Source organism: Corvus cornix, chromosome 2, assembly GCF_000738735.6.
Source record: "Corvus cornix cornix isolate S_Up_H32 chromosome 2, ASM73873v5, whole genome shotgun sequence".
Lineage (NCBI taxonomy): Eukaryota > Metazoa > Chordata > Aves > Passeriformes > Corvidae > Corvus > Corvus cornix.
Genome location: NC_046333.1, coordinates 48,391,832 through 48,406,900, shown reverse-complemented (window position 1 = coordinate 48,406,900; position 15,069 = coordinate 48,391,832). Strand labels below are relative to the sequence as shown.

Here is a 15,069-nt window from a genome sequence, read left to right as displayed (position 1 = left end):
CTAGAGATAAGATCTTGCCAGCCCAGACACTGGAAATATCAAGGAAATTAGCCATGGGGATAATTTGAGATAGGAATTTAAAAAATGTAAATATGTTTTGGAAAATTCCAGATGAAGTGCCACCCTGATAGGAAAAATGTTTCAGTTGTTATACAGCAGATATCAAATTTGACTGGAATCTTGTTCAAAGAAGATAGGTCAGAAGGGCAAGTGGGAACTGATTTTTTTTTTTTTTTAAAGCATGGAAGACAGAGATTTGTGGATCTTTTCCAGGGAAACATGGAACAATTCCTGCTTTCCTGGGAGTGGTTTTCCCAGGTGCTGGAGGAAATTATAGAAAATTCATTTTACTATGTACTTCAGACTGATTTCCTAAACAGTCATGTAATTTCTTCCCAAAAAACCACTCACACACTATTACTAAAGCTGGAAATATTCCATATTGTATGGAAAATTAATTTTTTTCACATGAAATGGATGGCAACTTTACAATATCATGTATGACCTTCCTGAAAAAAACCATGATTTTGGTAAGAAAAAAGCCCATCCTTTTTCACTGGTAGCTTTAGAGTTTTTGTTTTATTTTTAACAAGATATACCAATTTCCAAAAGTTCTAACCGAAATGTTGATCTCCCCACCTCCCAAAGCATGTCCGTTTGCCTGTTGCTGGACAAGACTGTGTCTGTGACAGCTAAAACTTTGGGGCCTGATGGGCACATATTTAGAAAAGTGTCTAAAAATTCTTCTTGGAAAGAAAAAACTGAGACAATAGAAAAACATACACCTGTAAATTTCTCATATCCCTCTGTCACCTCTTGCATCCTTACATGACCCTGCTGTGGTGTTACAGACTCCCTTCTGCTCACAACGCAGAAACTGGACTTTCCCTGGGCTGAATTACTGTACAGAAAAATCCAACACAATGTGGAGATTGTTCTTTTGGCGCTCTGCCTGCTAGCATACATTAACCTGGTATAATAAAAGATCTACTGAGCTGTATCCAGCAATGACTGGTTTCTAAATATTGAACTTTTGCACCAGGGCAACTCTTACCTTCTGCACAGCAAAGCAGCTGAGCAGATTGCCCTCTGCCAGTGAGGTTTGTTTGAATTAACCAGCTAACAGGACAAAGAGATGTGTCCTACTCATCACGATCATGTGCATGGCGAGAGGCGGCTTTTCTGTACTTAAAGGTAAGCCGAAATGAACCTCACTCCCTGTTTCTGTCACCTTGCATGAACATCAGGGCCAGGTTCCTGGTTCATAACCTTTTATCTCTTTGAAAATATTAAACATAAACCACCCTCTGATAAGCAGTGATGATGCATTTTGTAAAGGTAGTTAAGAAACTTGACTTGAAGTTTCCCCTCTGGCTCAAGGGAATTTCCTGCTCCCTGCATACAAAATCTGTCTGTGTGGGAGAGAAGAACAGTAACCAGCTGAAGGTGTGAGGGTACTACAGCTCTTGAATAACTGCAAATCCTAAGTGATAAGAAGTAACAGGAACTGGTGTTTTTATTTCAGCATTTTCTGACCCATCCAACAAATCAGTAGTGCTTCCTATCTATTTAAGGACCCTTTGGTGAGTGAAGGCATTTTATCTCTCTCTGATTGTGGTTATATTCAGGTATCTGCTTCCCACTGCATAGGCCTCTGGTCTATTTGCTAGTCATTTGTTACCAAAAGTTTTAAGTACAATTTGATTCTGATAGCCGTTACATTAAATGGAGACCAGATTTAGTAGCAAAGTTCAAACTAAAATTTGGTTGAACTAGTCACTGATTATATCTCATCTATGACATCTCAAAGGCCTTGTGGTGGGAGGGACACCATTTCCCAACATTTCACTTATCTCTTAGAAATTATGTTTTTACTACAATGTTCCAGATTTTAGTGCCTGGTTTTGTAGCTGGAACTCAGTGCTAACACTCAGCCTGTCTTGACTAGATTTACTTTACTATGCTTAACTGATTATTTATTCAAATATGTCTCCCATTTTTTTTTAATAAAAAAAATGAGAGATAAAAGGTTTTGCTGTTTCACTAGTTGAAATCCAGTCAATACTGTAATATTGTTGCAAAACATCCTTAGTCTCAGATGACAGTCATTATCAAACTCAAGATATTACTAATTTTAGCGTGTTAAGTAAAAACAGCTCGAAGAATGAAATTGCTCCTGCTGTGAGGTGGTAATAGGTGAATCCTAAATATGGATGGGAGGGGAACATCTGGATTTTCCTTTGATGCCCAGGGACTCTTCATTCTGTTCTGCAAGCTCGTACAGAGCCAGGACTGGGACTCCGACTGCCTTTACTCACTGGCAGCCCACAGAGCAGCAGCAGGGCACCTGTCCTTGGTGACCTTTGGGACAAGCACAGCTGAGCCTGGCCAGGAGTGCCTAGGAGGGCTGGTGAGGCCAGTGGTGGAGGAAAGGAGGAGTTATTTGAGGTCGAGGACAGAGGGGGGAAAGAGCAGCCCTGGGAACTAGAGCAGGAGGTGTTCTGTTTGCCACAGTGCCTTTCCATAGGGTTGTTTATTACTGTGTAGCATGCAACAGAGGGCACGTCTTTTATAGTGGGAGGTAAACAGGAATGGCCTCAGTGCAGCATTTCTAGTTTTAATTAGATTGCCCTTCACTTTTTTATCACATGTTTCAGCAAGAGCCCAGCCTGAAAATGCTGGCTGAGCAGGCTTGTACATGTGCATGACCCTGCATACTGATAATTCACCAGCTTCTTCAGCTTTCTCTCACAATCTCCGCACTGTTGTGTCCTTACTGTTTGGGTTGTTACTGAGCTAAGAAACAGCTTCAGCTACTGAGATATTTTTCTCTTTTTCAGATAAATCATGTGGGAGAGTAAATGAAAGATAGAAGGTGGCATTCTCAAAAAAAGCAGTAGTAGCTCTTCTGCAGTTTACAGCCTACACAATGCCTTACAAAATATCTGAACATTAAACAGAAGGTATGTCCTGCTGTAGCCTTCCAGATTTGCCAAGATTTCCTGACCAGCCTGGTACAGTTCTGTGCTTCCTTAAGAAAGGTCAAAAGTTTCTTTCATACACCATAACATTAAGCAAAATCTGAACAGGTGTGACTCATATTAAGCTCCTCTGCAAAATTGGCTTTAACATGCCCTCTAACACCAGCGAAATTCTAGCTCCTCTCTTGGGGGAAATTGCCATTCCCAATTAAAAACTTGTATTTCTGAGCTCTAACCCACACAGTTCATCTTCTCAGAAGAAAATAAAATTTTACTGGATTTTGTTTTTCATTTGCTGACTACTACATTTAGTACCATGTACATATCTGACTTTTCTGTCTGTAGAATCTTGGCGTTTCACCCTTTCTCTGTGTTCTCACAGCACTGCTGTGGATCAGGAAAGTTGTCTTTCACAAATTCCACTTCATGAATATATAAATATTTTAGAAAATCAGTAAAATCTCTCTCTTTTACTTTTGTAAACAGGAGAAAATTATCTGCCCAAGATCACACAAATTAGAGGTTGAATAGCTAAAAAAGTAAACAAATCACAACTTTCTAGACTATCTCATGTCTAAAATTATTTTCTTAAATATTTAGAGCAAAGTTCTTATTGTTAGAAGCCCAGGCGAGTTATATCATTACAGGAATAAGGGATATAACATAAGGAAAGTTTTGTGTGGAGTTCCAGTTTAACTCCCCACATAAGCTTCCTCGAAACAAGGCTCAATCGACCACTCCAATGTCTGATTTGCCTCTCTTGTGAACCTTCTGGCTTCATGGTGAAAGAAATTTAATTTAATTCAGAATATGCACATAAAAGCAGATGGTTGGTAATAAAATAACACTTCTTAATTTCCATGTTCATGTATCCTCGGTACCCAAAGTTTAAAATACTATCTTAAGGAAGCTACTTTGAACCTTTGTTTTGCAATATTTTTAGGAAGGCTTTTGGGATGGGGTAATGTGAAGAGCATAAAAATAACATAGCCACTTGGAGAATATTTTTTTTAATTGCCTTTTTGTAGCTATATAAAAAACTAATTTGCCCACAAAATAATTTTAAATATGTTTTGAAAACTTCCCTGAATTCTGAATTTAGTGCAAGCTGCTCTTCTGACCAAAATCCATAGGAAGAGACTCCTTCTTCAAAGAGTGACAACCATCAGGAAATAACCTGAACACTATTCAATCCCATAGAAATACTGCGTTTGTCATGACAGCATCATTTTAGAAACACTTCATGGATTCTCACTCCTACCATTCACCTGCATGGAATTTTAAAGTTACATCATGCTTTATACTGTCCCTGTAATACCTAGAAATAAAGCAAAGAAAAGCAAGATATACCACTCTCCCTGACTCTACTCAACCAGTAACTCTTCTTTGGCAGTTACAGTGGTGATATTATGCTATACTGGTGTAGATAAATTTCATTATTTGATTTCTCATGTTAAATCTACCTTAATGGGTAGGATAAGTCTTGACTGTAATACTGCAGTCTTTCTTTTTAATGAGGATATTTTATGGAAGACGTCAGTAACAGCAAATTTTATCCAAAACAGTAACATTTCTGGCTTTTTATAAAAGAGGCCTTCAAAGCAGGAGAATTTGACATATTTTTTTTTAAAACTGTGGATTTGGCTAATCTCTTTTCATGTCTATGACCATTCTCACAACAAGCCACATTATTTTCCTGCATTTAAATACTCAAATCAGTGAATGGAAGTCCACAATATTTACTGATGTCACAAGTCTTTTTCAATGTTGTTGGTTACTTTAAACTCATATTATTTTCAAAACACCTGTTGGCACGTAAGATGAAAATCATCAGAAGGAAACATCCATAAGCACAGCTTTTCATAATGCAAGGTTTAAGCAAGTCAGATGTTCTTGTTTCTGAAAGAGTGAGCCTTATGCACTGAATCTAAGACAGCAAGAGACAGTTATCCTAAGATCAACTTCGCTTTTTGCTCTCCAAGAGAACAACAGCTAAGAGTACTGTGATTCCTCCAGTGTAACACTTCAGGGGGATGGTAGAGCTGAATGGCTTATGGACTTGGTTTATTTAAACAAAAAAACATGCTTACTGAAAGTTTTGACCATCATGAACCGTCATCTTCCCAGGCTTTCCCCTGGGGAAAATTATGTTAACATTTGCAAAAACACAGTGATGTTCACTTACATTCAATGTGGGGACACTGTTCCCATCTTCAGAGACACCATTTCAGATGTCTTCTTGTAGAGATGTCCTACTCCCATCAATGAAGATGTAGTCCATCAGGTGAGATATCCAGAGTGCAGGGAACTGGTCAGATCACCTTAAAGCAGATGTCTGCGTTATTGACTAGACTCTGTTGACTACAATGGGAATTTGGACATACAGTTCATGGGCAGGCATAAACATGTGGTCACATAAATGTATTTGAGTCTGTCAGCTGAATTCCATTCCCAGAGTAGGGAAGAGCCAATTTTATGTAGAGGATTCTAATTGTCCCTCACTAGCAAGGAGAATTTGCCTATCAACGGGTGTCTAACCTTGCCTGTAAAACCTCTTCATGCTGTGTACATAATTGGATAACATTAACTGGACCAAAACCAGGCCTCAAAGCGCCCTACCACGTATTGGACATCCCACCAGCATGGCTGCATCTCCCCTCTCCTGCAGCAGTTGGACTTGCATCCTGGCACTGGGGCACCCTTTTCCTCTGGGGGACTCAGAACCACAGTCATGATCCACATCCAGCAGAGTAGCAATTTAAATGTTGTGCATTTCACAGAATGCTGAGCTGCTGGTGGATAAGAGCTTCTTGCCCTCACTTTTGATTGTTTTTAGCACTTCAGTAAATTTTGGCTTTGTCTTGTTCCATGGCTGAACTTTTATGTGCTTTTGGAAAGGGAGGGATTATTCCCTGTTGGATTCTGGTTAAGGCTATGATAGGTTATTCTGGGGTCTTTGGCTGGAAAAGACACAATAATAGTTTTCTTGATTAAAAAATACATAAATCTCTAAGTTCTCAGGAGAAATAGCTGGGTTTTGAGCTTATTCATTTTTATCAGGTTTATAGCTAGGGCAACACTGCTGAATGCTGTATTCCATGGCATTACAGTATAAATGCCTTGGACGTGTAAAAGTGATAAATGTTCAGATTGTGTCTTCTTATTGGTTATAGGATAGCATCCAATATAAACAGCAAAAAAAAATCCAATGCTTTTACAGTGATTCTAGCTGAAAGCTCCCCCTGATTGCTCTCTTGGACATATGGTAAGAATTTACTTGCAATTCATTAAAAGCTTTTCTGAATGACTTTATAAAGGGAAACACGCAGTGCATATGGACTTCAAGGATATTTGGTCATGGGTAGTACAGCTGGGCTCTTCTAATTATTTCCATAAGTATCAGTTCATCAGGATAGTACAACTGGGTCATGGTGAACGACACAGATTGTTATAAGGAGGAACAGGAGGGAAAAGTCTTTTTTGTTTTGTTTTGTTTACCTAAACAAATTTGTATCCCTCAATAAATCAAAGCAGTATTTGAGTAGCAACCATATTAAGATCAAATTTCTTCTTGTTCTTTGAGTTTACTTTTAGTGATACTGATCCCAAATAGTTACTTTTTAGAATATCTATTTTACTATCAGTCTGCAATGCAACTAAAGATCCCTTAAAATGAAGTATTACTTCTCTGAATGCAGTTATTTTATGAGCCAGTTAATTAAGTGATGCACTACCTGAGTTTATTCCTGTACTAAATCATTCATTAGGCAATTGTGAGACCATTCAAGATCTTCAAATAGCTTCTGGTAGTATAGCAGAGATAATCTGACAGCCTTTTGAAAAGAATAATGAGGAATTAAAAAACAGTTACCATTGTTTTTCAGTGTTCCTATCCTTTCTCTTTATCAATATATTTCAAAAACTAGTCTCTGGTAACCTAATCTTTTTTGGCATGCTGTTGTTAATTTGAAAAGATAAACCATTTCCCAAACCTTTAAGAGCTACTCACGCATGTTCTTGTGCATACCTTGGAAGCATCAAATTCTACTTAAAAGGAAGTATCTTTCATCAGACCTTTTTGTCAGCCATGTTAATTTCGGTCCAACCAGAAGCTCTTTAGAGCTCTTGTAATCTGTTTAGAAAGTGGTACAACAGAAGGAAAGTTTGGTGAGAGCCCAGGCATGGCTGTGCAGTGATGCATACAAAAATGTACACTTACATAACTAGTTTAATATTGCAAACACAGCTAGAGCTAGAAGTTCAGCCCTGCATGAAAACAGTACACAGAGTCCTGATCTAGGGTTTACATCACAACAAAACCCAGGATCTGTATTTCACTAGCCTCTTTAGTTGCCTGAGGACTCCTCAGTCCATGTGAAGGGCTTCCTTCACTCTTGGGAGTGTGAATTGTTAAAGATTACACTGGACAAAACGTGCTCCTAAACTCCATTCACCTGTCAGCTGAAGGACTGGGTCAGGAACTTATGGGAAAAAGATGTAGTTTTAGATCCCAGTCTGCAGAGTATGCAGGTCAGTGAATACTGTTACTTCTCAAAGTGGAAGGGGGAAGAAGTAGGAATGGGAGATTGTAGTGATACCTGAGAGACTACCTACTCAAAACAGAAGGAAATTTAGAAGATGCCAGCATCTTCCTTTTAAGCACTGGAGTTTGACTAAGTCAGCTTTGGGACATGGAGTTTTCACTCTTCCTCTCACCACAATTCATCTACCTGTGCAAAAAAATGGGTGTGACACTTTGTTCCTCCCCTCAGCCCTGTCAGTCTTGTTACCTCTGAACCAGAACTCAGTGCCGTAGTAGCCAGCATCAAGACTAGCCACCAGACACTGCAGTCTGAAAGGCAGGAACCACCAGCTGGCAGAAATCCTACTGCTTTTGTCTGAAATGCCAAAATATTTTTCATCAGAAGAGAACACAGCCTAGTAAATGTGAACAGTCTGTCATGGAAAAATCCTAACTGCCCCAAGGCAAAACAATATTGTGACCACAGAACACAACTTTATGAGCAGAAGCCACAACTTCTCTAATCTGAGAGATCTAAGCTGACTCTATAACCAGGGTGATTTATTTTGGTGATCAATTGTCATTTGCATGCAAGTAGTACAAGGCAGCTGCCTTCAGAAATTTTCCCCGTCTCCTCTGTTCTGAGACAATTTCTTATTAATCCTAGGATGCCTTTTCCTAGGACTCATGTCCTCAGGGACCATATACCTTGGAGGTGACTATGAGATGTGATGCTAGGGGATACCTAAGATTTTCAAAACCTAAGGCATTCCAAAAGAAATGAGAACTTTTAAACAAAGGGAAAATGTGGGTTTGAAATTAGGGAAGTGGTGATACCAGCTGCACAGGCAGGTGCTGTGTCCCTCAGAAGAGGGGACAGCCATGGTGGGGAGCTGGGTGGGGGAGCAGATAGGAAAAACTATGATTTAGGAAAAACTATGGTCCTGAACATCAACACCAGCTCGATCCGGAGACAGCCACTCTCTCCATCATTCAGTTATAATATAATATACATTATTTAAATATGAAACCCACAGTTTTATTTGTCTTAAGAGTTATTTCAGGTAGGGTTAAATGCTTTACATGTGTCTTCACTACTTTTTTCTGCCTCTGCATTTTAACTTTCTTTTTCCTATATTAAATACTATGAGTGGAATGTCACGGTCTGCACACATCTTTAAAACCTTTTAAAAAACTTAGTTTTTATCATGGCCTGTCCGGACAAGGGAAAGATTCAGTGATGTACTCATGAGTCATGAAATGCATGCTCAGAGAGAAGAGATGTTTACACTGATTCCTTTAAATGAAAATTACGACATTCACTGACCCTTTGGAGCATATAAACATTTAATCAGAACATCCTCCAGTAGTAAACACATGCTACGTGTATGAACACCCATTTGATTCAGTCATGTTATTTAAATTATATATATGTACAAAATGCTATATTATTGGAGGGTCAGACAGTAAAGTGAAAGAGAGAGGTCCTTGCCCTCAAGATTTGGCATTGTGTTGAGAAATACAAATATTTAAAAGAAAATAATTGCCACTTGGTAATTCCCTTTGAGACTCTGAGACTAAAAAGTGAACTGAAATTCTCTGTGCTGCTAACATCCTGTCCAGCACCATGTAGCACATTCAAAATCTTGTTCAGTTCAAAGACAGGAGCTTGGCTGGTGCTATCCTTGTAGTAAAGACATCTGATATTTTCTCCACATTTTTTATTGTGAACTGTGAATTATGAATTCACTATCACTGAACTTTTTGATGTGAGATGGAATGGAGTGCTTGAATAAGACCTTTCAGAAACAGAAAGGTTTTATTTCACACAGTTTTGTTCATCCCAGGGTTATATTCATTAAACACTATGACATTGTATCAGTGAAAAAATTGTATCAGGAGTTATGTCTACACTGCTAAAAATATATCCATTGTCTGCAGAAGAGGTCCGTGGACTTGATGGTTTAACAGCTTTTATCCATTTTGCTCAGAAATAGCCCTTCTGCATAGCCGCATTTCCATGGAGTACTGCCTAACCTGAGTTTCCTTGGCATCCCATGGTGGCACAGCCAAAACCCTAAGACATACTGTTTGCTTCCTTCAACTCTCCAGTCACGCTGAGTGAGTGCTGAGCTGTGTCACAGTGAAGTTACATGGAAAGAAAAAACACAGAGAAATATTTGTGTAAGCCAAAGTTAAGGACATGCATTGCATGCTCCCAGATATATCGTGTCAGTGCAGAAATGAAGCCACAAGGACACTGTTCCAGGACTGCAAAAGATGGAAAGAATCAAAAGAGTTCTATAGAAATAAGCTCTTGGAAGTAAACTCAGAAATAAACTATTCCCAAAACCAAACCTCACTTTCATCTGAAAGTGAAATAACTGATGCACTCCAAAAAGAATCCTGAAAATTAATAAAAATGCCATGTCAATGACCCACCCCAGGGTACAGACAAGGTTGTGAAGTCACTGCCATTTGTCCACTTTCCCATCTTTCGCCAGCGGAAACCTCCACCAAAACTGTTGCCAGCTGTTCCACAGACTCAGTTTATTACTAAACTCATGTCTTTTATCATAATACAAGTTGTTTGTGATTAAACCACTTTCATTTTGTTTTACCCTTCATTATATTTATCAGCACAACAGAGAAAATAGAGCTGATGAAATCTCAGAAGACAATTTCATCTTTCCCCATACTTCAAGGCAAAATCATCTATACCATTTTTTTCCTTGTAGACAAAATTGCTTGACTTTAAAAGAAAAAAATACCAAAAAGAAATAAATTGAAAGTCTAGACATCAAGAGTTTCATCAGTTATCTGGCCCAGCTAAAAGCATTCTGATTTTTTTCTTTCTTATTGTAATTTAGCTCCACAGTAGATATGGAAGACACTGGATTCTACTGGTTTTGCAACAGTCTCTCAGATTTTTCTAGAATCAATTGCATATTTCCACTGTATCAAACCCAATTCCATCTGTCTTTCCTCAAGGGTCGTATCTTTTATATGCCTTCAGTTTCACTTTCTTTCTTAATTCCTATCACGCACATCTCTCTTGAAACAACCAAAATTAGACACAGCATTCCAGCTGAGGACTTGACAATGCTACAGAGAGAAAACACTATTCCATATATTTCACATGTGACTCTTGTGTGCTTTTGTGAATTTTGGGGTTTTTTTATTCCAGTTTGACAGTGTTGGTTTCTGTTCAGTTTTCCTTCCAGTACATCTCCCAGATGCTATTTTGCAGAAAAGCTGCCTGTAAAGTCCTTCCCAGCTTCTACTTATTGACAGATTATTCCTCCACAAGAATTTTGTGCTTCTGCATGAACTGTTCTCTTATTTATGTTTCAAGTTCATAATAAGTTTCTATTAATTACCAACTTTTTATCCTTTTTGCCCTTAGACTGCATTTCCATGAGTAACAATAATCCTATTGAGAAAAAATAATCCTATATTCAGATTTTTCTTTATTCTGTTGTCCTTCCTCTCTTTTTCTCTAAAGAATCATGAACTATAGAATATCACCATCACTTTTATGCAAATCTCCTTCCTTGATCTCATTCCATTTCTCAGGATGAAATGTAGAAAAGCTCATCTCCAGTTACTTCTTTTGACTCTTGAAAGAAGTTCCTGGCACTTTCCAAGAATTTAAGGGGCATTTTTTACCTCTCATCTCTGTTGCCCACTTAATACTCCTGAACTGATAGCTGAAAACTCTTTGTTCTGTCTTTCTCCTGATACAGAAGGTCCTAGAACTAATAACTTGCTTACATAAGGCAGTTCCTCCTCCCTTTCCCTTTCTTCCCTCCCTGTCTTTCTGAAATATGTGTATAACAACATCCAGTCCCCTGAACTATATGGATCTTTACCATCTTAAGTCACCATTTTCATTATGTACCAAATTTTCTTGTTCAAGGCATACAAAGTTTTCAGCAGAATGACTGCCTTCTTTGCTTGATATGAACTTACTACTTATCTTACTCTACAACTTAGAAGGAAAAAAGAAGAAAAAAATCTCTATTTTATAAAAAACAATGAACCACATTGGCTTGACATTTTTTTCCTAAGGCAAGAAGAATTATAGTAATTCTACCAAATTCTTCACAATTATCACTTAAGTGTCTCCTAAAGCAGACCTGCAAACTTCACAGGTGAGAATGAAATGCATTGCCTTGTTTTTATTCTTAGAGAAAATGTGTACCATAGAGAATTTGTAAAACTATTTCAGCGTTAGTGAATTCCTGCAAGTTTTTCTGTTTAAAAACTGTTGTAAATAAATAGCTATCTTTGATGTTACTGTTTAGTTAAAGGGATCAGATGTGTTCCCACTCTCTAGTTTCTGGGAAACCATAAACAATGGTTTTGTTTGGTTACAGCATTAGGACTTTCGGACAACATAGCTCAGTCTTTGTCAGAAAGTTGAAGTGGTGGGACATATTTCTTTATCTGATTTTTAATTCTTCCAGCATTCACCTCTACCCAGACCTTCTCTGTAGGAACTCACAGTGCAGAGAATATTTCTCTACCTGTTTTGAAGGGTTCTACCCCCCTGGACAACACTGTTTTTGAACTTAATCCTTGGAGAAAATTGCCTACCCTCTGGGAAGAATTAGAATCTACAATGGTGTGAACTAGGTGATAGAATATTATGTAAGATTGTCACAGGGTGAAAAATTTAGAGGATTTGGGTTTGTTAATATAGTAAATAGATAAAAGCAAAAAACTTCAAAATGGAGGATTGTTGTTGTTCTCCAGACCTTCTTCTTCTACTACTACTCCATATTCTGCAGTAGAAGTAGTTTGGGATGATTGGATAAAGAATTCTGCAGTTCCTGTCTATGTGACTAGATGATTTCTTATACATTGGTGGGAAAGTAAAAATAATGTACGCTTTTAGTGACCATTGGTTAATTTACCTTTAAAAAGGCTATGTAATCTTGATAATTTGGCATTCTCCTGCACTCTCTGCTCTGTGCTATGTCTGGGTCACGTTAAGTGGCTCTATTTCTCTGATAAGACTTAATAAACAGCTATCTGAAAGCACAGAAGGCTGATAGTCCCGTTCGTCTCTTGGACTCCTGGCAAAGACTCTAAAATTCTCCCCTATCAGGGGAGGCATAATTAAGGCACGGTCAGTGTCACTTCTCCCTTCACTGCACCAAATCTCCAATAGCTCTGCAGCTGCCAGTGTTATAGCAGAATACCTGTAATATTGTTTCAGTTTGGAGAATTACAACTATTACAACAACTTAGTTGTCTGCTTCCTTTATTAAGCCACTCCATTTACACCCACCAAAATTCAATCTCCTAACTTCAAGTACTGTGCCATGACCACGGCTACTCCCAGTGATTATTAATAGTATTACTGTTGAGCTTCAGTACAGTACATATGTCGCTGTACTGCTGTGGATATGTGGGAGTGGATTATAACTAATGGCCCCCAAACCCTACAACAGCAATTCCATTTTTAGTCTGCCAACAAATAAATGAGAAACCAGGACTTTCTTATCTTAGAGTGATTGTCAAGTCTTTTCTGGCTGAAGCTCAGGTTGCATAAGCAAAAGTGACAAAGCAACAAAAACCAAAGTGCAATACAGTCTTTTATACCTCCGCCCTGTGAATTACAACCCAGCATGAGATATGAAGGTGAGCAGATGTAATTAAGGTAATGGGTCAAATACCAGCCCTGACTTCCCACAAGTGGTTTCTGAGGGCAGAGAGGTGTCTTCCTGGTGTTCTTCTGGTTTGTTGGAGAAATAAAAAAGTGGTAAGGAGCCTGTACAATACCTGTAAAATACAGTACACCTTCTTCGTATTTGACTGTCATTTTGAGGAAATGTTCCAGTAAAGCTGGGTGTCTCCTGGTTTTGCACACCATGCATTGAATTCTTTTCAGGGTTAATGGTTTTCTTGGGGAAACAAGTTCTCATTTTCAGGTTGTATTACAGGTTTTTTCCGGGAGGGTGTTTCATTTGCTTGTTTTAATAATGAGCTTATGGATAACAGTTTTTTAAAGTAGACATATTTTCTAGTCCATTATGGCTGGTGTTAATTAATGATACTTGACTGTGTTTAATGTTTCTCTTCCTGTCAGTGACAACATTTGGACGGATGAACCAAACACATGGAGGCAATGGTGTATATTGGCTGTTTGGAATAGAATAGTTTTCAGATTCATCTAGTATTTTCCAAAGATAGAAAATATTTTTGCATAAAGGAAGAAATAGTATTTCTTCTCCAAATTGCATTATGATATTTCTGTCTTAATGTGTTCACCCCAAAATTACAAGGGCATGATTGTAAACTACAATTTTTTGTGTCACTGCTCTCCCTTCTATTAATAGGAATTGTCTCTGTTTTACACGTGTATTTTAGTCCACAATTGTTGCTTCTGCAAAAATATCAGAATATACTAATTTATTTTTTACTTAGGCACAGAGTGCTTAGCTGTAACTAGACTATAAGCCCATGTTTCTCAGTAGGTTTGATGGGGAATATTTTTCCAGGAGATCATTTCTTATTCCTTCTTTTGTTCATTTTCTATTTAATCTCTTTGTTTATAGGTTGGGTGGGGTTTTTTCCCCCCTGAAGATGCTAATTATCTTACAGAGCAGAGCATCCCTTCCAAAGGAAGAACTGGGGAGAGGAGGGCGAGAGAAGGAAACAAATTCCTGCTCAACACCCTGTGATTATTTTCTCTGCATGATTGGTTCTTTGCCCTGCTCTTCTCTCACACCCTTTTTGGACCGACTTTTCTGGGCAGGGGAACTCTGAGGGTCTTTCTTGCCAGGCCTGTGGTGTGTAGAGCAAAGTATCTGAATTGTGATCGACACTTCATTGTTACTGTGTGTGAATAACTGAAAACAAAGCTTTGAAAAGTGAAGGTGTCTGTGTTTTGGAGGTATTAAACACTCCCTAGCTGCCAGTGATGCTGAGTATGATGTGTGAGTATTTTGTAATTCTGAAATCGAGTCCTAGTAATTTTTTTGGGTTCATGCTACCTCCATTTTTGTACTTTGCTATCTATGTGCTCTCAATCCCACACCAGGAGTCCCAGGTGGGATGTCCCTCTGCCTAAAATTTTATCTGTAAAGACAGTTTCTTCTAAAAATAGCAGTTTGTGACCAGTTTAAACAAAAAACTGAGGTGTGGTAAGGAGATGTTCTCATTCTCGTTGAGATGACTGAGAGGAAAACCTGTATGTTTTGGTGAAGGAAATACTGCATAAAATTGTGAAGCCTGAGGCTGGAACAGTGAAGTAATTTCAGCTTGCTGTTCTGCCTCTTCCAAAATTCTGTAAATTCATATTCTTCGTGACAGCAGAAGCCAAAGCCCTTCTTAATTTTTTGAAACAGAGAACAGATGTGTATGTGCATAATACAGTCCTAACACTGAGCTGTAGAATCATAGAACCATTTAGATTTGAAAAGACCTCTGAGGTCATTGAGTCAGACTATTATCCCAGCACTGTCAAGTCCACCACTAAACCATGGTGCTAAGTGCCACAGATGCACACCTCTTAAATGCTTTCAGGGATGGTGACAAAACAATTTCCTTGGGCAA

At 38.4% G+C, this 15,069-nt stretch overlaps 1 long non-coding RNA gene across 1 annotated transcript; it reads left to right on the top strand.

The window, feature by feature from the left end:
- The first annotated feature begins 1,511 nt into the window (after window positions 1–1,511).
- On the top strand, window positions 1,512–15,069 carry LOC120409765. Its single transcript, XR_005601566.1, has 3 exons — window positions 1,512–1,583; window positions 2,841–2,963; window positions 14,070–15,069. It is a non-coding gene; the product is annotated as an uncharacterized LOC120409765 (long non-coding RNA).